This window comes from Dipodomys spectabilis, unplaced genomic scaffold (genome assembly GCF_019054845.1).
Source record: "Dipodomys spectabilis isolate Male_0828 unplaced genomic scaffold, ASM1905484v1 ptg000362l, whole genome shotgun sequence".
Classification (NCBI taxonomy): Eukaryota; Metazoa; Chordata; class Mammalia; order Rodentia; family Heteromyidae; genus Dipodomys; species Dipodomys spectabilis.
Window position 1 is genome coordinate 199,183 of NW_024871039.1, and position 27,477 is coordinate 226,659.

General features: G+C 38.4%; 2 pseudogenes; one reads left to right on the forward strand and one right to left on the reverse strand.

The window, feature by feature from the left end:
* Positions 1–27,477, forward strand: part of LOC122095797 — a 156,793-nt pseudogene that overhangs the window by 18,541 nt on the left and 110,775 nt on the right.
* LOC122095830 lies at positions 20,931–21,030 on the reverse strand (annotated as a pseudogene).

Genomic DNA, 27,477 nt, shown 5'->3' on the forward strand with positions numbered 1-27,477 from the left:
ATAGTTTTGTGAAGTCACATCTCATAATCACATGTCCAATTTCAGTTGCAACTATTTCACAATGAGGATATGAGTTCACAGAAGAAGAATGAAATATAAAAGGCCATGAATTTTCTAAAATGCTATGAAGACATACTAGATTTTTGAAAAAACAATGGAACAGTGATATCACAATGGTAATGGATGTTGCAATATGATGACAATATAGTTTTGATATCACAATTGGTGAGGCCACACTGGTGATGAATTTACAAGAGGTGTGTGAGGTCACAATAGGTTGGTGCTATCAAAATGACACATATGATCTCAATTGTCATTAACTCTCAATGAGTATATGAGCTCACAAAGGGACTGTGATGTCTCCAAAGGCATGCGTTGTCTCAAAAGTGATGCAGTCTTAACAGGTGCGTGTTGTCAGGATGTGACAAAATACTCATAACATCTATCAGTGTGATGTCACCATGATCTAGATGTCAACTGAATTCAGGTATCACATTTCGTTCCTGGATTGTGTATGAGAGCATTGCAATTTCAGAGTGGGTTAGTGATATCACAATGAAAATGTGGGATCACAAAGGGATTGTGCTACCACAATGGCTATTAGAACACAATGTGTTTCTACTATAATAGGTTTGTGTTGTCACAATTGGTTGGAAATGTCACCATGCCATGCCAGATCTCAAATGTCATTAATTCACAATGAAGATATGAGTTCACAGAGGGACTGTGTTGTCTCCAAAGTCATGTATTAGCACAAATGTGATGAAGTCCTAACAGATTTGTGAGTTCACAATATGATACCATGGTCTTGATATCTATCAATGTGATGTCACAATATTCATGATGTCAGAGTCAATTTCGAATATCATATGTCATACCAGAATTATTATGAGTTTGAAAACATTATAAGCTTACTAAAGGCAGCATATCACACAAGTTATGATTAAAAACTCAAGGTCTTTGGAGCTTAAATTTCTTTCTTCGAAATTGTTTCCTCATTGTGAACTAGTAGAAATTGAAATTACACATGTCATTGTGATATTACAAACTCATAGTGACATCACAAATTCATTTGGTCTCATCACCACTGTGACAACACAAACCCATTGTGACATCACCTTGCTGTTTTGCCTTTGCAATCACATTGTGACATCACAAAGCTATTGTGAACTCTTAGCACCTTTATAAAAGACATGACCTCTGTGGCATCACAGACCCTTTGTGTACCCATATCCTCATAGTGAACTAATGAAAATTGTGATCACACATAGCATTGTATCATCACAAATACTTTGAGCAATAATTATGACTGTGAAATCACATTGTCATCATGACATCTTCATCTCATTGTGACATCACCAAACCCCAATGACACCATATCATGTTTTCTTTTTATTTTCTTCTCTGTTATTTATTGTAAGTATAGTGTACAGAGGGATTGCAGTTACATTAGCGAGATAATGAGTACATATCCTATCAAACATTGCTGCCTTGACATTATATTGTCATTTGGATGTCATAGACCCATTGTGAATGCCTATTCTTTGATTTCATTCAATTTCAAATGTGCCATGTGAGTTGATATCAGGAAACCATTGTGAACTCATAACCTTTGTGACATCAAATTTCTTTGTCACAGAACATTGCTTTTGTTATATCACTAACCCACTGTGACATCAAATACCTCTCCTGTCCTCATAATTTTTGTGACATGCCATTGTGATATCTTAGGCCCTTTGTGAGTTGAAATACTGTGTTCGACCTCATATTTCAGATATGACATGAGATATCTAAAATCCAATGTAACATCATGGTATCACAGCACTGGACATCATAACCATTGTGTCACTTTGGACATCTCAGACCTGTAAGTTCTTCACCTTTTTGATTACATATACTTTGGTGCCATCAGAATCCCTTCCCAAACTCATATATGTATGATGAGTTAATGACAATTGAGATCCTACATGCCATTGTGACATCACCAACCCCTTGGGACATCTCAAATCTATTGAGACCCCTTATACGTATGGCGTCACCAATTGTGACCTCAAAACATTATTATAACATGATGTTAAGACATTACATTGTCATTATAAAATCACTGTCCTATTGGGTTTTCACATGCTATGACCTCATTCTATGAAGCTTCTTCTATCACCTGGTATCCTCACATTGAATTATGCGTAATTGGAATTGGATTTATCATTCTGATATTATAAATAAACTGACATCACAAGACTTTTGTGATCTCATCACCACTGTGACATCAAAAACCCAATAAGACATCTCATTTCCATTGTGACATCTCATTCCCATTGTGACATTATGGATTACATTTTGCCATCACAAACCTATTATGACTTCCTACCACCTTTGAAAACACACGTGACCTCTGTGACATCACAGAACTTTTTTGTATCCATATCCTCATGGGAAACTAATGACAACTGACATCAGACATACCATTGAAACATAACAAATCTTTTTTGACATCACCATAATTGTGAAATCATGTTGCCATTATGACACCATCAGCTAATTTTCACATGTAAAACTACAATGACATCATAGCATTGTAACATCACATTGTCATTCTGATGTCATATACACGTTGTGTTTGCCTATTATGTTATTTGATTCTATTTCTAATGTGGCATGTTGGTTGATATCAGAAACCCATTGTGAGTTCATGACCATTGTGATATCACAGTGCCTTAGTAGCATCACGTTGCCTTTGTTATGTCACATTGCCAAATTGATGTCACAAAGGGATTTTGATGTGACAATGGTTATGACATCACAATGAGTTTCTAATATCAACCCATATGCCACATTTCAAATACAATGAAATCACAGATCAGGCACTCATAATGTGACTATGATATCACAATGACATAATGGCAAATCCTATAATGTCATTGTCAATTTGTGATGTCACCATAAGCTAAAGATGTCATAATAACAATGTGATATGACACTGGTTATGACGTCACACAGGGTTTATAATGTTACAATGGTTATGAGGTCACAATGTGTTTCTGATATCAACTGATATGCCACATTTGAAATATTATGAAATCACAGGATATATATTCACAGTGTGTCTATGGCAGCAAAATGACAATGCTATGATGTCACTGTAGCTTGGTGATGTCACCATGAGCTGATGGTGTCATAACGACAGTCTGATGTCAAATTGGTGATGATGTCACAAAGTGTTTGTGATGTCAAAATGGCATGTCAAATCTCAATTGCCATTAGTTTATAGTGAGGATATGAGAATGAAATCATAATGACATACACAAATGAACTGTGATGACACAAAGGCCATGTGTTTTTGTCAAAAGTGCTAAAATTCCTAACAGATTTCAGTTTTCAAAATGTTAATGATATAAAAATGGGTTAGTGATGTCAAAACTAGTTTGTAATGTCACATCTTATTTCAAATTTCAATTGCTACAAGTTCATAATGAAACACGTTCATAGAAAGAGCTTGATATCCCAAAGGCCATGAATTTTCTAAGATGTGATGAGGGCATAATAGATTTGTGAAAGCATGATGGTACAGTAATACCACAACTGCAATATGATGTCAAATTATGTCATGAGTGTTATGTGACAATTAGTTGGTGATGCCATCATAGTGATGAGTTCAAAATACCTTTGTGATGTTGCAATAGATTGCTGATGTGACAATGGCATGCCAGACCTCAATTGTCATTAACTCAAAATGAGTATATAATTTTAGAATGTGATTGTGAGGATTCCAAAGGCATTTGTTGGCACAAATGTGATGAAGTCAGAACAGATTTGTGATGTGACAATGTGACACAACAGTCATTACATCTAGCAATGTGATGTCACAATATTCATGATGTCACAGTATATTTCTAGTATTTCCCTAATTCTAATGACAGCTTGTGGAATAGATCTATGTGCTGAGTCCTTCATTGCATGCTCTGTGCTGAGTCTTGCACAGGGAGCTATGTGCAGAGTCTTTCATAGGGTGCAGTGTGCTGAGTCTTGCATTGGGTGCTGTGTTCTGAGTCTTTCACAGGATGCTGTGTGCTGAGTCAAGCTAAGAGTGCCATGTGCTGAGTCTTTCTCAGGATGCATTCTTTCATTGGGTCCTTGTAAGAGCTACATACTGAGACGATTATGCAGACAAGAAGTTTGAGCTCAGATATGTCTCCATGGCAGGGACAAAATTATGTATTACTGAAGACTAGTGAGTTGTCTCCTGAAGACAATTGTTTTGTTCTGCTTTGGCTAAGTCATGACCTTGAATTCAGGGCCTAGGCTCTGACCCTTACCTCTTGGGCACATGGCTACCACTCCACCATGTGGAACCACGGATCCCCTTGCAGCAGAGTGCCATGACCTAGGGGTTGATAGCTGCCTTCTCAGGAAGCTGAGATCTGAGGATCTAGGTTCCAAACTATCCCAGACACAAAAGGTCCTATGAGACTATTATGTCCAATTGAACCCTAAGCAACCTGAAGTGGAAGCTTGGTACTTTTGGCTCATGCCTGTCATCCTAGCTACTCAGGAGGATGAGATCTGAGGATCATAGTTCAAAGCTAGTCTGGGGCAGGAAAGTCTTTTATACACTTAGCTCCAATGGGTCACCAGAAAACCTGAAGTGGCTCTGTGGCTCAAGTGGTAGAGCACTAGACTTGAGCTGAAGAACTCAGGGACAGCACGCAGGCCCATGCATCATCTCCTAAAACCAACAACAACAAAAAAGCAGAAAAAAATCTAACAAACCTGAAGTAGAGGGCTGGGAATGGGCCTTAGGGGTAGAGTGCTTTGCATATATGAAACCCTGGGCTTCATTTCTCAGGACCACCTCACTAGAATAAAGCCTGAATTAGCTCCGTGGTTCAAGTGGGAGAGAGCTATCCTTGTGCAAGAAAAACAAAGTACAGTGCTGAGTTCAAGCTCCAGGACTGGTGTATGCGCGCGCGTGTGCGCGCGCACACACACACACACACACACACACACACACACACAGACCAAAAGTGAAACTGAGACACAGAATGGTAAAGCACTGGGCTTCTCCATTGAGCTCATGTTCAGCACCCAGGCCCTGTGTTCAACCCAAACCTAGCCACCCAGGGCCCAACAAGGAGAGGTCAAATGTTTCAAAACATGATGAGATTCACCAGCCCTAGATGACAGGAAGCTTTCTGTTATGTGATATGTGCTTGGATTTCCCAAGATTCCAGAAACCTAGGAAACGCATCATAGGCCCATCATCACCTGCAATTAAACATTTCATTAGGTTCAATATCTTAGTTTTCTGCCAGAAGAACTCCTGAATTTTATTGAGCACTGTATCTGAACACCGGAATATAGTCTCACAAAGGCAGGATAAGTGCAGGGAACTTGGCCTGCCAATGGAGGTTACACAAATGAAGGCATCCTGACAAAACAGCGAACTGGGGAAAGAGATAGCTTGGGGTACAAAGAGGCCTTTTTCTCTGGGCCTTCAGAGCCTACGCACACTCATCCTCACTAATTGGCCCAGATGGAGTTGTTTCACCGCTGTACAGGAGTAAGGCCTTTTGTTTTCCTGTTCAGACAATGAGTGAGACTTCTTCTCACAGCATGGGGTAGAGAGAAACCCTCAGGCTACACGGAACAGTAAGGGGAGTACCTGAACATGCACTGTTTCGAAAGCACTCTCTATGCTATGAAATCATTGTATTATAAACAAATTTCCTAGTTTGGTGCTGTTCATTATAACTACTCTGGAGCTACACCTAAAGGAACATCCATACACACGCAAACACATGGAGGTACAGGACCGTTTTGTGGGGGCAGGTCCTGGGGTTGGATTATGAGCGTAGGCATTGTTCCTGAGCTGCTTTTGCTCAGGTATTGCATTAAAAGCCCCATATCTGGGCTTTTCTCTGAGCTCTTAGAAATAACAGTGTCATGGACTTTCCAATACTGGCTGGATTCAAACTAAGGTTCTCTACATCTCAGCCTCCTCAGAGCTGAGATTAGAGTCAGCAGCCACTGGCTCTTCCCTTTCTTTCCTTCTTCATTTTTTACTCTGGACAAGCTGACTTCTTAACAGGGTCATTCCATTGGTTTGAATTTATAAGTAAACTACCCAATGTTCTTTATAGCTGCTTTCTCTGAAAACGATTTTCTCTCCTCATCTTCTCCTCTGGTCACAGGCTTGCAACCAAAAGTGAGAAATGAGTGTTCCAGGATTTGGGAGCAAATGTCCACAGGACACATCAGTTCAGTCACTTAGCATTGAGCTGCAGTAAATTTACTGTCTCAGGATGAGTGGAACAAAAGCTGGAATGATCCTCATGCAGTCTGCACTGCTCCTTTTGCCTATAAAATGACCTACTAATTATGAGTGTTTCCAACCTTAAGTATCTAGAACACACTAGAAACATCTTCCTGTTTCTGTTTTTCTCCAGTACCTCTCGAGATTTAGACTAAAGGTTTGTGTGGAGCGGTTCCTCGGCGAATCCCTGAGGAAAGTTGCTTGAATCTTCCTCAGATCGCTGTCCAAAACCAGCCTGAGCAGGAAGTTGTGAGTCTCTTTTCTCCAATAAACCACCAGAAAACCAGAAGTGGAGCAGTGGCCTAGAGGGAAGAGCTCCAGCTTTGAGAGAGAAAGCCAAGCAGGAGATATTGGCCAGAGCAGGCTGGAAAGCCTGGGAGGTGCTTATGTCCAATTTTTATCGACCAGATGGCTGAAAGTGGAGCTGTGGTGGTGGTAGAGACTCAGCCTTGAGTAACACAACTCAGAATTGTATAGGGCCCTGAGTTTAAGCCCTGGGATGACTACAAAAAAATGCAAAGGGAGAAGGCCAAGTTATGTATCAGTGCCTTACCTACTTATGTGTGTATTACCTCCCTGAGTGAAAACAGACCATATGCAATGCTTCTGCTTTTATTTACTGATTTATTTTTCAGAAATGTCTGTTGCACAAACTGCATCTTAATCTTCATTTCAGGCCCATTGCTTTTCTCTTCCAGGGTTTCAGGCCTGTGTCCTTATATGATGCACACTTAGGCTTTCAGCAGGGTTTATTTACATTTTATTATGAGGCCAACACAGGAACAATCACAAATCAGGCAAGGGAAGACAAGATCAGGTTTCTTAGAAGTAACCGGTATTCAGAAAAATTAACTTGCGGATGAAAAATGGCAGCAGAGTTCCGGGAAGATGGCGGAGGAGAAGCTGGAATCTGAACAAGCTCTTGCATAGAAAACAGTTTCAGAGTTCCAGTGAACAGTCCCAAGCCAGAGAATCACACCAAGTGTGCCATCACAGGACAGAGAGTTAGTCAAGAGAGGGGAAGCCAAGCAGACACATCTGAGCAGCTGCCGCTGCGGCGGCAGGGTCGCAGCGGCGACCACCGCCGCGGAGGCATACCTGAGACGCAGTCCGGGACGAAGGAGCCAGACGCAGCGGACGAGCGGATTCTACTCAACACCAGCAAGAACCGACAAGGAGCGGACAACTTCATCCTGCACTTTGCAGACCAGAGACGACCCGAGATCCATGACTCCGCGTGAGTAGAAGCCCCACTTCCTCACTCCTCTGGGAGCAGAGGAGGGAAGGCCACCCCTCCCCCCACCAGCACCGGTGATCTCCATCTTGGATACCGACAAAGCTCGGAGGAGCGGCTAGCTCCAGCTCAGGCCTTGGAATAGAGCTAGTCATTTGGCAGTTCACGGGAACTTGGCGGCGAGGTGACCTCACAGACTCAGTTCCATCCAGGGAGGGGTCGCCCAGCTCAGGCACCAGCCATTGGAGTGGCTCTCCTCGCTGGGTGGCCAGAGCCAGAGGCTGCCCCTCCCTCTAGCAGCCACCACAATCAATTGAAAAACAGAAACCCTGAGAATGGCTCCAGGCTGGGTGCTGTGAGTTTTTTTTTTTTTCACAAAATAGCCCCAGGGAAAAGCTACTGCTCCTTGAAAGACCTCAACTCTACCCAGAACCTAGCCTCATTACTGCATCCCCCTCTTTTGTGATTCTCAAAGCAGATCACCCTCCCAGTAAACTAACCTGGGAGGGGGATCTCAAAATCTTGGGTAAAGCAGAGCATTTTTCTGCCTGTTCCAACAAACTGACTTAAGAAACCAATCAAGCCACAGGACCTCAAGCTGACCAGAGACTCCAACCAGACTCTGGTTACAGACAAAAGGGAGATAAAGGACTCTTCCCACCCCTCCCAAAAAAAAAAAAAAAAAATCAAAGAACTTTTTTTTTCTTCTTCTTCTTCTTTTCTTTTTTTCTTTTTCTTGTTTTGTTTTTTTTTCGTTTTTTGTTACCTTATATATATATAAAAAAATTTTTTTTTTTTTGCTTTTCTAAAACTTTTATTAATCTTTAATTTTTGCCTCTTCTGAAAAAATAATTGTTTTCCATTAATTTTTTTTTTCTCCTCTTATAATTTTTATTTTAGGAATACGTGAATGTGTGTTTTCTTTTCTTTTCTTGTCTTCTTTCTCTTTTTCATTCATTTTTAATTATCTTTTTGTTTTTGTTTTTTTTCTAGCTCTACTGAACTTCTGATCTTTTCTTCTCACTTTCCTATCCTTTCCAACTTTTCCTCTTTGTTCACCTTTATGTGACTTAACTCTTGTCCTGCACATCCTCAGATAAACCCGTAGTTAACCAGTAGACCCTATCCCCCATTGTGTACACACTTAATCCACAAACTTATTACTCAATTCAAAACCTCTGAGACTTAAATTCATTAATAACAGTACTACCTCTTTATACCTATATAATATTTTAAGCATTTTTTAAAAGTTTTTCTCATCTCCTCTATGTCCCTCCCTTTCTCTCAACATATTCATATCCCTCTATAAATAGATGGTCTTTTAATCTCTAAAATAACATTAATTTTTAGGTCTCTATTTTTTTCTGGTCTCTTTTCATTCCCCTTTCCCTTTCTTCCCTTTTCTCTCTCTCTCTACTTACATCCTACCCAACCTATTTCCTGCATTGTGATTAGGACATAGTTAACTCTCCCTGTGCCTTCCCACACCAATCTATTCCTATTTTTTACCCACATCTCTCCCTATCCCTAATAATTTCTGGTTTTCCAAATTCTTCTCTGCGGTTCGAAGTCCTTTAACATATAGTTGTTTGATGTCGAATAGATGTATCTGTTGAACTAGATTGTATCTGTAGATTATTGACTGTACAAATGCAAACTTTGGTTGATGGTTGCCTTAAGATAGTGTTCTAGCACAAAACTGGTGCTATCCTCATCTCAAATGGGCAGAGTAAGCCGGAAAAACACAAGAAAAATGGCAAATTCGGGTATCTCAATTCCCAATCCTGATAATCAGGGGTTAGAACAGATAATGAATAATCCAGAGGAGAGTTCCCAAACAGCTCTACAAACACTGCTGGCAAACATGATAAATGAAAAGTTTGACAACGTACAAAGGACTCTGTATGAGCGTGATAGGGAGAGAGAGGAGGCATCCCAGAAGTTTATACAGGAATATCATAAGCGTGAGGAAGCTACTCAAAAACTGATACAGGATTTGCGTGAACAACTTGAGAATACTCAAAGAGAAAGGGAGGAATGGCGTGAGCAGGCTGAGAACACTCAAAGAGATCTGCAGGAATCCCGCGAACGGGAGGAAGCTAATCAAAGAGTAATACAGGAATTGAGAGACCAGGTAGAGAACACACAAAGATCACTAAAGGCATTCATGGAATCCATTAACAAAGAGATGAAGGAAGTCAGGGAGACCACAAAGGGAATGCTGAATGGAACCCAACAGAAGGAATGGGAGCCCAAAGAAACCATAACCAATCAACTAAGTGATTTGAGGACAAACACTGAACACCAAATTAAGGAAGTAAAGAAATTCATACAAGACCTAAAACAGAGCTTCAACAAAGAACTTGAAGCCATCAAAGCTGACCAACTAGAAGGAAAAGAGATAAAAAACAAAGTAGAGAGTCTTGACAGCAGGTTAGACCATGCAGAAGATCGAATCTCAGGGATTGAAGACAGCCTAGATATTATAGAGAAAGAACATACAACCATCCAAGACAAGTCCAAGAAATATGATAGATCTATCCAACACCTGGAAGACACCATCAGAAGGCCTAATCTAAGGATAATGGGTGTAGAGCAGCACCTAGAAACAGAAGTTAATGGTCTAGGAAATCTGTTTAACAGGATCCTAGCAGAGAACTTCCCAAACATGCAAAAGGATAGGCCTGTCCAGATACAAGAAGCCTTTAGAACCCCAAATAGACCAGACCAGAATAGGACATCCCACCGTCACATTATAATCCACACAGGATCAACTCAGAACAAGGAAAAGATCCTTAAAGCTGTCAGAGAGAAAAGGGTAATCACTTATAAAGGGAAACCAATTAGAATCACCTCAGATTTCTCAGCAGAGACAATCAAAGCAAGAAGAGCCTGGAATGATGTATGCCATGCCCTAAAAACAAACAACTATCAACCAAGAATACTGTACCCAGCTAAACTCTCCTTCATAACTGAAGGCCAAATAAAAACCTTCCATAGCAAAGAAAAATTGAAACAATACATCTCCACCAAACCAGCCCTACAAAAGATTCTTAAAGATGTCCTACACATAGAAAACCAACAAGACCGCAATAAAGGCCAAGAAACTGCACCCAAACTGAGAATCCAAGAACCATAGGAAGAACCCAGTTTTCGCAGCCCCCAAGAAGGTAGATAACATGGCAGGAACTCCCAAATACCTCTCAGTCCTATCTCTTAATGTTAACGGACTGAACTCTCCAATTAAGCGACATAGACTGTCTAGTTGGATTAAAAAACAAGACCCTTCTATCTGCTGCCTGCAGGAGTCACATCTTGCCCGTAAAAACAAATACATTTTCAATGTTAAAGGCTGGAACAAAATCTACCAAGCAAACGGACCGCATAAACAGGCGGGAGTTGCAATCCTAATATCAGATAAAATAGACTTCAAATTAAAATTCGTGAAAAGAGATAAAGAAGGTCGCTACATACTAATTAAAGGATCTCTCCTTCAGGAGGATATTACAATTCTAAATATCTATTCGCCAAACAATGGAGCACCCAAATTTATCAAAGAAACACTACTTTCCCTCAAATCCCATATAGATCCAAAGACATTAATCGTTGGGGATTTTAACACACCACTCTCCCCACTAGATAGATCAACTCGGCAAAAACTCAACAGAGAAACCGCAGATCTAAACAGCTGCATAGATCAACTAGACTTAATAGACATTTACTGAACATTTCACCCAGCAGCATCAGAATACACGTTTTTCTCAGCAGCACATGGAACGTTTTCTAAAATAGACCACATTTTAGGCCACAAAGCAAACTTGTCTAAACTCAGAAACATTGAAGTTATACCTTGCATTCTCTCTGACCACAAGGGAATAAAGTTAGAACTCAACACCAAAAGCCACCAAAGAAAGTCCGGTATCACATGGAGGCTGAACAACACACTGCTGAATCATGAGTGGGTCATGGAAGAGATTAGAAAGGAAATTCAAATGTTCATGCTATTCAACAAAAATGAACACACAAAATACCAGCTCCTCTGGGACACAGCAAAGGCAGTACTCAGAGGCAAGTTTATAGCTCTGAGCTCCTACATCAACAAATTGGAAAGATCTGAAACTAACAATTTAATGACACATCTAAACCTCCTTGAAAAAGAGCAGCAAGATAAACCCCAATCCAGTAGATGGAAAGAAATAATCAAAATTAAATCAGAATTAAATGAATTAGAATCCAAAAAAACTATAGAAAGAATCAACAAAACAAAGAGTTGGTTCTTCGAAAAACTCAACAAAATTGACAGACCCTTAGCAAATCTTATCAGAAAAAGAAGAGAACACACCCAAATTAATAAACTCAGAGATGAGAATGGAAACATCACCACGGAAACAAGCAAGATTCAGAACATTATAAGGGAATACTTCTCAAAACTTTATGCTAATAAGTTTGAGAACTTGACAGAAATGGACCTCTTCCTAGCAAATATTGACATGCCAAAACTAAACCAAGATGAGGTAAACTATCTTAACAGGCCCATATCAAGCATTGAAATAGAAACAGCAATAAGAGACCTCCCAGCTAAGAAAAGTCCAGGACCAGATGGTTTTACAGCGGAATTTTACAAGGCCTTCAAAGCAGAGCTCACACCAATTCTCCTCCAACTCTTCAATGAAATTGAAAGAGAAAGCTCACTACCGAACACATTCTATGAAGCCATCATAACCCTCATCCCAAAACCTGGCAGGGACTCATCAAAGAAAGAGAACTATAGACCCATTTCTTTGATGAACATTGATGCAAAACTTCTCAACAAAATTTTGGCCAATCGACTTCAACAATTCATCCAAAAAATCATACACCACGATCAAACAGGATTCATTTCAGGGATGCAAAGCTGGTTCAATATACGCAAATCAATTAATATTATTCATCACATCAACAGGAGCAAGAATAAGAACCACATGGTTATCTCAATAGACGCAGAAAAAGCATTCGACAAGATCCAACACCCCTTTATGATGAAGGTTTTGAAAAAATTAGGAATCCATGGAACATTCCTCAATACAATAAAGGCTGTATATGACAAACCTACAGCCAGCATTATACTCAATGGTGAAAAACTAAAGCCATTTCCTCTTAACTCAGGAACAAGACAAGGATGCCCACTCTCTCCACTTCTCTTCAATCTAGTATTAGAATGCCTAGCTACAGCAATAAGACAAGATGCAGACATAAAGGGGATCCAAATAGGGAAAGAAGAAATAAAACTCTCCCTCTTTGCAGATGACATGATCTTGTATTTAAAGAATCCCATAGACTCCACTCCCAAATTACTCAAGCTGATTCAAAACTTTGGCAAAGTAGCAGGTTATAAAATTAACCCCCAAAAATCAATGGCTTTTCTGTATGCCAACAATGAGAAAAGTGTGGCTGAAATTAGGAAAGCAACTCCATTTGTAATAGCCCCACAAAAAATAAAATACCTAGGAATTAACTTAACTAAAGAAGTGAAGGACCTCTATGATGAAAACTTTAAAATCTTGAAAAAGGAAATCAACACAGAACTTAAAAAATGGCAAAACCTCCCATGCTCCTGGATTGGAAAGATTAACATCGTGAAAATGGCAATACTGCCCAAGGCTATCTACAAATTCAACGCAATACCTATCAAAATTCCACCCTCATTCTTCAAGGAAATAGAAGAGGCAATCCAAAAATTCATATGGAACAATAAAAGACCCCGAATAGCAAAAACGCTCCTCAACGGAAAGAACACTGCTGGAGGAATATCAGTACCAAATTTCAAACTCTACTATAAAGCCATAGTAATCAAAACAGCTTGGTATTGGCATAAGAACAGACCTCAGGACCAATGGAATAGAATTGAAAACCCAGAAATGAACCTACAGACCTATAGCCATCTAATCTTCGATAAGGGAGCTAAAACAATAGAATGGAAGACAGACAGCCTCTTCAGTAAATGGTGCTGGCAAAACTGGTTAACTACATGTAGAAAACTAAAGCTAGATCCTTATATATCACCCTGCACCAGAATCAACTCCAAATGGATCAAAGACCTTGAACTCAAAGCAGACACTCTGAAAACATTACAGGATGGAATAGGAGAAACCCTGGGTCTCCTTGGCACAGGCCGAAATTTTCTGAATAAAGACCCGGAAACACAACAAATCAAAGAAAGGCTGGACAAATGGGATTGTATAAGGTTGCAGAGCTTCTGCAGGGCAAATGACATAGCTAGCAAGATCAATAGAAAGCCCACAGACTGGGAGAATATCTTTACTAGCCATACAACGGACAAGGGTCTCATATCTAAAATATACTTGGAACTCAAAAAATTAAACCACCCAACAACAAATCCTCAAAGAAACAACTGCCCAATAAGTAAGTGGGCGAAAGACTTAAAGAGAAGCTTCTCTGAAGAAGAAAGAAGGATGGCCAATAGACACATGAAGAAATGTTCAACATCCCTAGCCATAAAAGAAATGCAAATCAAAACAACATTGAGATATCACCTCACTCCAGTTAGAACAGCAAAATTCAAGAACTCTAACAACAACAGATGCTGGAGGGGATGTGGACAGAAAGGAACCTTACTTCATTGTTGGTGGGAATGTAAACTTGTTCAACCACTTTGGAAAGCAGTATGGAGGTTCCTCAAAAGACTCCACATAGAGCTCCCCAATGACCCAGCAATCCCACTTTTGGGCATTTACCCAAATGATCACAAACAAGGCCACACTAAAGCTACCAGCACAACTATGTTTATTGCAGCATTATTTACCATAGCTAAGACATGGAACCAACCCAGATGCCCCTCAGTAGATGAATGGATCAAGAAGATGTGGTATATATACACAATGGAATTCTATGCCTCCATCAGAAAGAATGACATTTCCCCATTTGTTAGGAAATGGAAAGGCTTGGAAAAAATTATATTAAGTGAAGTAAGCCAGGCCCAAAGAAACATAGGTCCCATGGTTTCCCTTATTTGCAATATCTAGTATAGGTATGAGTCAAGCGGAAAAAGTCAAATAATGTGAGGTTAGGAAAACGAAACCTCAAATATGTATTTTAATGTTTTTGTTTCTTTCATGCATGTGTTTCTAACGCATTTATAATATTATCTCTTTGTTGCTTTGTATGTCCCTCCCCCACAGTGTAACCCCCGCTTTCACTATATTTGATGTCAGTATAACATGTGGAGGAGATGGGGACAAACAAGTCGTTTAAGGATTCAGGTGGACCTGTTGCAACAATGAGAAGTACAAAATGTCATGTCAAAACCAGCTTTACAATGTCGGGGGGGGGGAGGGGTGGTATGATTGGGTGGGAGGGAGGGGGGAGGCTGGGAAGGGAGGTGAAGGGTAAACAAAGGAGGAGGCTGCAATGCTTGGTAAGAAATGTATGCATTATCCTGCCCATGTAATTGTAACCCCTCTGTACAGTATGTTCTCAAATAAAATAAAATTAAATTAAAAAAAAAAAAAAAAAAAAAAGAAAAATGGCAGCATACTTATGTAAAAAATACCATTAAGAAAAAGATGAGAGGGCTGGGAATGTGGATTAGTGAGAGACTGTTTGCCTAGCATGCAAGAAGCCCTGGGTTCAATTCCTCAGTAGGACATACACAGAAAAAGCCAGAATTGGTGCTGTGGCTCAAGTAATAGAGTGCTACATATAGTGCCCAGGCCTTGAGTTCAACAGAGAACTGACAAAGAGATAGATAGGTAGGTAGGTAGGTGGGTGGGTAGATAATAGATAGATAGATAGATACAAACATGATAGATGAATCTGCTCTTGGACGTCAAGAGGGAAGAAGGGAACAATTAGCAGTCATGAGGCCTTCTGCAGTGTGCCAGGATACCAGCATCGCATTCACATAACCACAGAGCAGGAAGCCTGTCTCTCTCCCACTTCTCAGGCAGCTGAGGGCCCCAGAGCCAAGAGGGAAGAGCCAGGTGCTTGGAGAGAGAAGAGAAATGGCCCTGCTTCTCCTTGGACTGGGGATTGGCATTAATAATGTGCAGAAGGAAGGAAGGAGATTGGACTCACCGAGGTAGAAGAAGGGCCTTCAAACCTGAGAAATGAAGAGTGAAAAACCCACTCCTTAAAACCAGAGATCAGGGTTTTCAACTCTGTTCCTTCCCCCCCCCACACACACACAAACACTCGCACACTAAACTGGCTCTCTGTTGGTAACCTAAAGATAGTTTGAGGCTCCCTTCACCTGAGGGAGGAAGGTTAATCAGTCATTGTTTGAAGAGGCTGAGAAAAGTCTGACCCTGGTATAACTCTAACAAATGTTTGAAGTCCCCCCTCCCCTGTTGCTGGTTGTGCCTGGAATTAATGAAGTGGTTTTGCAGCTCACTTTCCTGTTGAGTGTGTACATTCTGCCTCCTAATCCTGCAGGCCTTGGTCTTTTCACCTAGCCTGGCTTTTGCAACTATTTTCTGTCCTTCAAATACAGTGATATAATGGAGTTCTTCCTGCTAACAGGGCTTTGACCCTGAGAACTTCATTTGAACCCATGATGGGTCAATAATGTTTCTTTCCTGCTTCTATAGCTTGAGAACTTTAAGAACATTTAGAGTGCAAGTAACTTCTCATCACCAAGGGAAACTCAGGAAGCTCTTGAACATCTGAGGTTTCAGAAGTGGAAGTCAGAGTGTCATAGACTTTCCTACTCTGGCTGACTTTACCCTGTGATCCTGAGACCTCAGCCTCCTAAGATAGGGTGATGTGCGTGAGCTACTGATTCTCTGCTAGGTTCAGAACTGTAATGACATTGTCAGTACAAGTCAACTGCTTATCACAAAGGGCTTGGGGAGCAAGCCCCTTTCAACATTGGATCTTTCAGAACCCTGTAGCACACAAGGTTATAATGCTAGAGTCTCAGAGACTGGGCATATGGATCTACTAAACTTGAACCTTGAGCTCTGACTCCAATTCTGGTATACATCAGCATTCATTTTCCAGAGAATGTTCTCTTAATTAGCAAATAGGAAAAGTACTTTGATTAACCCTCACATTTTTCCAGTTGTGTGTCTCGAACTCAAGCCTGGGCACTGTCTCTGAGCCCTTCAGCTCAAGGCAAACAGTACCACTTGAGCCACAGTGTCTTTTGGTGGTTCATTGGAGATAAGAGTCTAACAGGCTTTCCTTGCTTAGCTTTTCTTTGAACTGTGGTCTTCAGCTCCCAGTCTCCTGAGAAGCTAGTTTTCCAGATGTCAGCACCAGAATCTGGCCTATTATTTTTGAAAATCCTGGGGCTTGATCTTAGGGCCTGGGCACTCTCTGTGAGCTTCTTTATCTCAAGACTAGAGCTCTACCACTTGAGCCACTCCACAGCTTCTGGGTTTTTCTGAGTATGTGGCACTGAGGATTCAAACCATGGCATTCATGCATGCTGAGCAAGCTCCTTACCACTAAGTCACATTTCTAGCCCCACCCTTAAATTTTATCCCTCAACTTGCCTATCCTCAAGAAAAGGCCTCTGATTATAAATCATCTAAAGAAATCCCTATAGGAAGGTTTCCAAAAATAAAGAAGACAAAGCTCATCTGTGGGCGAGACTCTAAACATGTGAAGACTGTAACAAATGCTTCCATTTAATTATGTATCATGTTTCAACACTTAATAAAGTATAAATGAAAATGAATCAATGTCTTAAATTATTGTGAATCATTTTATAATAGATGTAAAACATGTACTAAATATTATGTGTATAATAATACTAAATACAATAAACAATAAATAAATGAATCAAATAAAAAATAAAATACAAAATCAATAATAAAATTTATATGTAATAAACATACATATGTAAGTATATATCATATATTACACATGTATAGTAATATTATTTTCCATTGCAGGGCATTCATTTGGGCTTTCAGAACTCTAGCCTGAATTTGTTTTCCTCAAAGACAGTAAGCTTCGTCTTCACTCTTGGTGCAAAAGAGTTACCTGGAGGGTGAGATCAAATCACAGCAATTACAGAAATACTGACCCCAGTTCCACGACAGTAGCTTAATTTTTTTTTTTATTGAAAGCAGTTATGTTCATTCAGTTTCATACAGAGCATTAAAAAAAAAAAGCAGTGTAGAATTTTATACAGCTTTTCAGACATCCTTCCATTATCCCCAAAGTGCTTCTCTGAGCACTACATTTTTTCTTTTTTTGTACATTTTTATGGCAAAAATGTTGTACAGAGGGATCACAGTTACATGAGCAAGGTAATGAGTTCATTTCCTATTGAGCATTGTTGCCTCCTCTTTTGTTTGTTTTCCCCCTACCTTCCCTTCCCTCCCATCTCCACAACTACTCCCCCTGCCGAGCTCAGTGACTTTTTTTTATTTTTGGCTTGGCACGGGGTTTGAACTCAAGTAGTGGCAACGCTGCACCTTCCCTCACATTGCTACAGATTTACCAAGACCCTGAGTACAAATTCCAGGTTAAGGAAGGAAACTGGCAGAAATTCCAAACCAGAGATCTTTATTTCTTTTTAATTTAGTTAAATAATTAATTAATTGTTTTATTTATTCTTTATTTTTAACCATGGGGCTTGAACTCAGGTTGTGGCTATGCTGACTCAGCTTCCATCACCCTAGGCTGTGGTGCAGTCTCTGGACCCATAGCCCATCCTGGGATCCTAGGCCCTGAGGGTTTGCAGGAAGAAAAAAAAGTAGGATACCACAAAAAATGGCGAGCTTCAGAGGGCTGGGGTATTATGTCTTTTTCTTTGCACCGTGGTTCTGAATGACAAGGCTACAAAGTGGACATGACCTGCCGTTGCTCATACATGCAAGGCAAGCACTCTACCACTGAGCCACCTTCTATTTTCTCATTCCTGGGAGAAGCTGCACATGATCCTCATTTTCAGTCTGTACCTTTGTATACGGAGGAACATCTCTCCTTTGCTCTCCATCAATTCCCTACTTTCCAGTTAGAATGACTTAGAATAATAAAAATGTAAAAAGAGAAAATAAATCATCATGAAAATAAACAGATGCAGAAAATTCACTATATTTTTCCCACAAGTTCAACCAATATGAACTATTGGGGAAATACATGGACACCTTATTCCCACTGGCACTGAAAGACTCTAGTTAGGCAATTCTGATGAAGATGAGTAACAAAACGAAAAAGTGAGAAATCGTATCAATTGCAAGAAAAAAAAATGGAGTAGGATCCAAGCAAATTTCTTCTTTGTGCTGCTGAAAATAATCGGCTTACTATAGTGTGGTGACTACTTTCCATAAAGGCCACTCATGTGAATACTAGGGATGGCAATGAATATACCCCTCTTCATCGGGAAGCCTACAGTGGACATGTAGACATTGTCCATGAGTTGGTGGCTCAAGCAGCAGATATTCATGCAATAATTGTTAATGGCTGGATACCCTTGCGCAGTGCTTACTCGTGGAATAATATCAGTGTGGCGTCTTTCTTACTTCATCATGATGCAGATACCAATGCCCAAACTAAATGCCTCTTGACTCCCTTGCATCTTGCTGCTGGGAATATAGATAGCAAAGATACACTAGATCTCCTTCTGTTGAACCATTATATCAAACCACGTCTGAAGAAAAACTTGGAAGAAACTGCCTTTAATATTACCAAAAGGATAAGTATGTATCACTACTCTTTGAAGTTGTGGAAGTTTGTACAAATTGTTCTATTAAGTTGTAATGGTTCGGTTAAGTTTCTTTTCTTTTATCTTTTTTTTTTGTTGAATTTTATTATTTTACTGTGAAAACACCATACAGAGGGGTTAAAATTACATGGGCAAGGTAATGAGTACATTTCTTATCAAGCATTGTTGCCTCCTCCTTTATTTCCCCTTCCCATACCTTCTCATCTCCCCCCCACTCCCATCCCCCCTCACTACCCCTCCCCCCCCGTCAAAGTTGTAAAGTTCGTTTTTCTACCTGACGTCTTGTATATCTCATTGTTGCAATGGGTCAACCTGTATCCCTATTTAAACAATTTGTTTTTTCCCTTCCCCTCCACAAATCATACCAACATCAAATAAAATTAAAGTAGGGGTTTTACGGTGGTGGAGGGACATACAAAGCAGCAAAGATATCATCTTATAAATATGTTAGAAACAATTGCAAGAAAGAAAAAAGTAACATTTGAATCCTTATCTTGGGGTTCAATTCAACTAATATCAACTTATCTGACCATTTCTGTTTGTCTCAGACATATATTAGTTATTGCTAATAAGGGAAACCATGGGATCTATGTTTCTTTGGGCCTGGTTTACTTCACTTAATATATTGTTTTCCAATTCTTTCCATTTTCTAACAAATGGGGCAATGGCATTCTTTCTGAGGGAGGCATAAAATTCCATTCCATAGAATTCTATTTTCTTAATCCATTCATCTACTTAGGGGCATCAAACAAGACCATACTAAAGCTACCAGAACAACTATGTTTATCGCAGCATTATTTAGCATAGCTAAGATATCAGTTACGTTTCTTAAACATCAAAATGCCAGTCCATTCTTTGTGTCCATACAAAATATTTTCACAATCCAAATAACAGCAATATCTTACTGTAAAAATTCCGTGGAATTTTCCCAATTGAATTGTCTGACTTTGATGTCAAAATGTATTTGAGTTGTTTGTGTACATCTATAATGATTTCTGCAGAGTTTGTGATTTTTTAATCAGAAATAATTTGATCCTATCTGTTGAAATGAGTGGTACAGAAGCTAAAGATATTTCTGGTTCTTGACTGAAAAAGGTATATTTTAAAATATTCTATATTCTGTGTTTGCATAATATCCATAATCTATTTAATTCTTTCCTAGATATACTTTGAATTCAACATTGTTTTATAATATGTTATTTATTAATAAATGTGTCCTTTCAGATTGCATTTCATATAGAAAATTTAAGATTATATTTTCTAGGTTCTTTTTTTTTTTTTGGTCCAGTCATGGGCCTGAACTCTGGGCCTCTGAACTCTGAACGCTGACCCTCAGCTCTTCAGCTCAAGGCTAGCGCTTTACCACTTGAGCCACAGAGCTACTTCTGACTTTTTTCTTTTTGCGTATGTGGTGCTGAGATATCGAACCCAGGGCCTCAAGCATGCAAGGCAAGCGCTCTACCACTGAGCCACCTTCCCAGCCCCTTTTTCTAGGTTCTTATAGTAGTTTGTTTCTTTGGGATAAAATGATAATGTTAACTAATTTCAAAAGTTTTGTGAAGTTCTATGTAAAGGCCTTTCTAAGGTGAAGATTTAATACACTGATGTCAAACTAACGTTTAATTCTAACACTTGCATATATTGTTACACTTGTAATTTTGTAATTAACCTTTTAATAACTTTTTCATTTCTGCAACTGAACAATGAAAAATATGGAATACTTCACAAATTTTCATATTATCCTTGTGCAAGTGTTATGTTAATCTCTGTATTGTTGTAATTTGGGTATACGTGCTGCTGAAGCATGTAGTATCCTCTAAATTTAAGTAGTTAATGATGCAATCTTTATACAGGCTTATATCCTTGGGTGCCTATTTGTAGCAAGGAAACCTTATTGTTCCTAACAATACTATTGATCTTATTTCCCTAAAATAATGTGTATAGTGGAAAAAAAATTATATTGTTCGGTCGATTGCTCACATTTGCGTTTTTTTGTCAATGACAATTTTAAGGCTTTTTCATTTTAGATTTGATCATACTTTGAAGCACTTATAGCTAGGTCCTAAGGTGATGGCTTTTTCAAGTTCTTATTTATGTAACTGAGTTAGCTTTGTGGAGCTAATAGATTCAACGTAAGCCTTGCTTAAGAGCTACTTCTAAACTTCTTCAGCTTAAATTTTCCAAATGAGGTCTTACTGGCACAAATTTCTACCTGACCCTTTATCCTTCTTCCATGTAGGAACAGACCAACCAGAATATCCTACCCTGACAGCATAGATTGTCTTACTGGAACAAAACTAATCTTAGTTACAAGGGATCATAGAGAGATGAACAGTTCAGCAGAACTGTTCAGACTAGAAGGTATTTTTTCAAAATTTAAGTGTCTATTATACCTACCATTTCAAAAGTAACTAACGCCAAGGTGAAAAAAATTCGTCATATGCATGATTTCCTAATGTCTGGACTGTCTACCTTCCAACCAGGCAGGAACTTACACTATTGCCTTTCTATCACCAAATATTTCCATAGCTCCAGGAGAAGTCCATGTTTCTCCTCATTATTAAGCCTTAAATTGGTAATGTTTTAATCACAGTGTTTCCTCTTGCCTCCAGGCTGTAAATCTACAAATGCTAAAGATTTAGGTCTAACTCTACCTATCACTGAGGTACAGATAATGCAATAATACTTTAAAACAGAGTTGTCTTTGATACCCTAACCACAACAGAACAATGCAAAACATGTGCCCTTTTTATTATATTATATATAGTTATATATTTTATATTTATATGTGCTGATTTCATATTTCACACAGTGAAACTTAGTAGAATTAATTGATAATTTGACAAATAAATTGATAATTATTTATTCCAATAAAGAGAATTAGAATACAAATAATTAGGTTTAGAAAACAAACTAGAATATAAAAAGTATCAATGTAATGTCTTCACTATAAACTTGTGATACCTTCTAAGTGTTCTTGTTCTTCTGAATTCACATGGTAAAAAAAAAATGTTGATTTCCTCTAAAGTATAAGGAATTTTACTCTGCTGCTCTGTTTATTGTTTCAACTCGCTTGTTCCAAACTGTTTTTTCTCCATATTTCTGAAGCATACCTATTGATTATACCCAAATTTTTCTGATATTATGTATACAAGATATTATCTTCTGCAAGATGTATGGGTCCTAGGATCCCATGTCCCAGTTACCCGCATCATCATATAACAGGGTCAAGACTTCTCAACTAGGCCCAGGCAACATGCCAACAGAAATAATTGAAGAGCCATGTCAATTTCTCATTTCCAATAATATTTCAGGGCCCCAATTCCTTGAGAAGCAGGAATTAGCAGTAAGCAATAGTGAAATGCAAGTCAACTTAATATGAAGGATGAGACCACAAAATCTATGAGAAAGTACTGCAATTCAAACTTTCGGTTTACAGATGACTAGCCCATAGGAGTGAACAAGATCACAAAGTGTCACAAGACTATTTTTAATACCCCTTCCCTAATGATTAATGAACGATTTCAGTCCAGCATAAGTGGGCCTGAAAAATAGCTCCTGGAAGGATAGATCCACAATTGGTCTATAAAGGTCAGGAAAACTTGACTTAGAGGTCCAATGTAATTCAGAAAAAAATTAATTGAGAATATCCTTAGTGTTTGATAACACTGTGATATGTACAAGTTGCCATGTCGAAAACAAACTTTACAACATGTGTGCGGGAGAGGGGAGGGAAGATTGGGTCGGGGCGCAGGGGGAGGATGCTAAAGGGTGAGAAGTGGAAACAAAGGAGGAGGCTACAATGCTTGTTAAGAAATGTACTCATTATCTTCCCCACGTAATTGTAACCCCTCTGTACAGTATTTTCACAATAAAAAAAATACACTGGTACTTCAGTAAAACTTGGTTCTGTGGTATAAAAATGTTGTCATTCTCAAAATATTTAATCTCCTGAAAGTGTATTCTTTTTCAAATAATCTATGAAAAATCAAATTCGCAAACCAGGTACTAGTGGCTCACGCATGTAATCCTAAATACTCAGGAGGCTGAGATTTGAGGATCATGGTTCAAAGCCAGCCCAGGCAGGAAAGTCCGTTAAACTATCTCCAATAAACCACTCGAATATCAGAAGTGGCACTGTGGCTCAAGTGATAGAGTGCTTGCCTTGAGCTGAAGAACACAGGGACAGTGCCCAAGCCCAGAGTTCAAGCCCCACGAACTACCAAAAAAAAAATCACATTCGCCAAAATAACATTTGACAAATAAATGATACTTAGTGGCAATAGAGTTACAATAGAGGTACAATAGAGTTGATTTACTTACCCAGCACTAGTGCCAATCAGGTTCAACCATTCATTAAACTGTAGAAATAGTACCACCCACCATTTGTTTTATTCATTAGGTGCCTTTCAAATTTGTTAAATGTATCAGCCTCCCATATTTCAAACCCAAACGTTAGATAATAAAGTAAATTTCATCATTTAATAAGGTACATTTTAAAAAGTCACAAATAGTTGCCTTATCATATGTTATTTTATGTTTTTCCTATCTGTCTAACATAGTAAATCTTGAATATGGGTACTCGTCAGAGATGTGACAAACATAAAATCTGTCTTCTATTTCTATCATATTCCTCTATAATAGTAAATTTTAATTTTCTTTTTTTCAAAACTTAAATGTACTACAAAATATTATCCCATGTAAAATAAAATAATCACACACCCTTGTACAAAGCCATTTATAAAAATTGGTTGTTTGGAATACATTCTAAACCATTTTTAAACTTTCTTGTTGACTAACGATTAATCTTCTAAATGGATGAGAATTAAATCATGTCTAGGTACTTCACGCCTCCAGTCTTGCAAATTATTATTGCAGATGAATGAATTATGGAAATATAAGCTGACATAAGTTCAAGTATATGCAGGATTGAAACTCCATGGAATGTATATAAACCTTTCAAACTATCAACAGAGAGTTTAACAGAATGACTATCAGGAAGTTGAAGCTAGAGAGGAATAATTGTAAATACATAGAATGAATGAAAAATGGAACAAGGGGCAAGCACAGCTAGAATATCAATGTACACAAGTGATAAGGAAGTGGTAAATCTGAAATACATCTTGGAGAAGGAGTTGTTTGACTATGATAGAAGGAGTGAAATCTGATCCAGGAGCATTGGACAATTAGATGGACATATTTAATTGTAACACACTTGCACAACCTTTTGAAATTCAGTTAAAAAACACACAAAAATTATAACCAAAGAGCAATCTCTAGAGAGTATAAATATGACCTCTCAAAATTTTAAGCAGTTAATGAAGGGCAGTATTAAGAAAAGCAAACAAAACTATTAAAAGAGGGCAGTTTGGGGTAGGGGAGAAATTTGAACAGATTTAAATAGATTGTCTCAGGTTATAAATCACCTATATCTGCTGCAAATGTTATCTTCCTTCTGCGAGTTCTCTCTGAACTGGATACTCCACTCCTGAGCCACACTTGATAGCTTGTGAAGATAGAATGCAAGAGAAAAGATCAAGAACCCATTACTCCGCTGGATAGAAAACAATTCTCTATGTTTTCTTTCATCTCTCTTCACTACTCTTTCTTCATACTTTTAAGTCAATTAATTTTGAATTACATATTTCCTTCTTTATTCTGGAAAAGTAATTGGTGAAAGTAATTCACTAAATATTATTTGCAATTTTTTTATCATGCTGTTTACTTGTTCAAGGGAGTCCATTAAACTTCACCCCTGCATTTGGTTGCCATAAGAACCCAACATTGATGTTAATCAGGACAAACTGTAATGTAAAACTTTGTCTCCAAAAAACCAGTCCAAGAAACTGTGATCACAAATGTTTGGATATCCGTTTTTCTTTTTTTCTTTTGCCTTGAAAGTCTTCTTGTGTCGGGCTGGGAAGGTGGCTCAGTGGTGGAGTGCTTGCCTTGCATGCTTGCTGCCCCGAGTTCGATTTCTCAGCACCATATAAGCAAAAAGAAAAAAACCAGAAGTGGCATTGTGGCTCAAGTGGTAGAGCACTAGGTTTGAGCTGAAGAGCTGAGGGACAACGCCCAAGCCCAGAGTTCAAGTCCCACGACCAGACCCCCCCCCCCCAAAAAAAGAAAGAAAGTCTTCTTGTGTCTAAAGTGCCCACAAACATAAGTACTCCAACACTTTTTGGTTCAATCACGTCTAACCTCAAAGATATCCTTTGCTAATAAGATGCTTAGAGGAAACCACAGAATACTCCACTTTTATCTTCTCTCTTAAGACTCTCCTTAGATACCATATCAGAAACAGTGAAGTTATTCTTTGCAAAATTATTTCAATAGATTATTTTTCTCTTAGTCTTGCATTTGGTCAACAAGATGTATGGAAGAGAATAAAGTTAAAGCACCCATACCTTGGATGACAGTGTCTGTTACAAAGGACAATGCTTCTATGTCCTATTTCTATGTCCTCCTCTTAGCTCTTGCCTGATTTCCGATTAATCACAGCTTCTTGGCTCCAAGTCTAGTGAAGGTGAAGGACTCTAAGACCTCCCCCATTGCTACATCTTCATGGTTTCTCCTTTAAAACTCTTTTAAGTTGCCTCCATTGGATGTGGGATTTATTTTCATGTCTTCATTCAATCAGTTCTGCATTGTAGTGAGCCAAATCTGCTCTGTAAAATCACTTTAGGTAGCAAAAATATTACAATCTATATCAAAAAGTTTTGGCCTCCCTCCACTGTTGAAGCCAATTTGCTTAGCTAGGGCTTCTAAGAACACTCTTTTCTTACTTTTTCCATGTGTTCAATTCTTTTCTGATCCCAAAACTTTTTGGCTTATGTAATAAGAGAAGTATTCACTATCTCATTTTAATAAGGATTTATATTTGTGAGCCACTTAGAAATGTGAAATCACTGGTTTGAAGTTTCCAATCAGAATTTTTTCTGTGTTTCAATGATTCACGTGCAAAGAAATTGTGGAAAGTATTACAAACAAAACGTGTAAACCCAATAGATTTTTTTCATTGTGGAGGGCACTTTCTCCCTAAATATTTTGACCCAAATTATCTTTTTCAGAGGATTACTGTTTGGTAATTAAAGGTCAATTCACAAATTTTGATGTCTTTTTTTTTTTTTTTTAAGAAATTTGAATTAAATTGCACTATAACCTTGTTTCACACAGTGAGAGAATATTTCCTGGGTAAGGACAGTTTTCAAGGAAAGCTACAGGATTTACAGCAAGGTTTCTGAGGTTTGTTTGTTTAGTGTGAAAATGAGCCATCTTCACTCACATTGCTCCCTTTCCAATAAGTCTCCATGGATTTCTTTGCATGAAAGCCTATTTTCCCAGGCAATTTTAAATTTTCTTAATAGGCTACGTTGTTTAAAAGTTTGAACAATTAAAATTTATGTGTCATATTTTTAAAACTCTTTTGAAATTCCTTTATCAAAACCGCAAATTCACCAATCCTAATTCCACCTTTACCATCAAAAACAGTTAACATGTTGTTTTCACGATATAGTGTCCATGCAACTATTATTTTCCAGTGGCTTCGTTATGCATATATATGACCATATAAGCTGATGTTGAACAAAATGAACTCCAAGATATGGAATCAGAGAATTTTATTTGCGGTTGTTGTTTTTTATGTATTATGTGATTTCTATTTTCTTTGGTTTTTCCCCTTTGGTTTATCCTTTGCTGTATTTGATTTTGGTACCCTGTGTATTGTGTATACATTTACCTTAATTAGGGAAGGGAAGAGGAACATCACAATGGTGACACAAATGACAAAGGTCAAACCAATGCATTAGCAATACTCACAAGACAATATGTTGGAAATATACATTACAACTTGTGAGGGGGTACGTAGGTGAAGGAAAACTGTGAGAAAAGTGAGGGAGGGGGTAACAAATTTGAAAAGTTGGATATTCACTACCTTACAATCACTGTAACCCGACTGTACATCACTTTGACAATAAAATTATATTTAAAAAATAAGCTGCATAAAATAAAATTTCACTGTATTGGTATAGTTAACATTATTCTTTATATAGTAAAATTAAAAAAATCAATACTATTTGGCATCTAATTTAATTACCCTTTCTTTATCAGAAGGTCGTCAACTTGAATGTTATCCAACTAGACAATATTTTCACAATATATTTGCATATTTTGGAAAAAAATAAATTTAGCACTTCACACACATAAAACCAAAAACAATTTACTTCTATGGAAACCCATAACTTTTAAAATTAA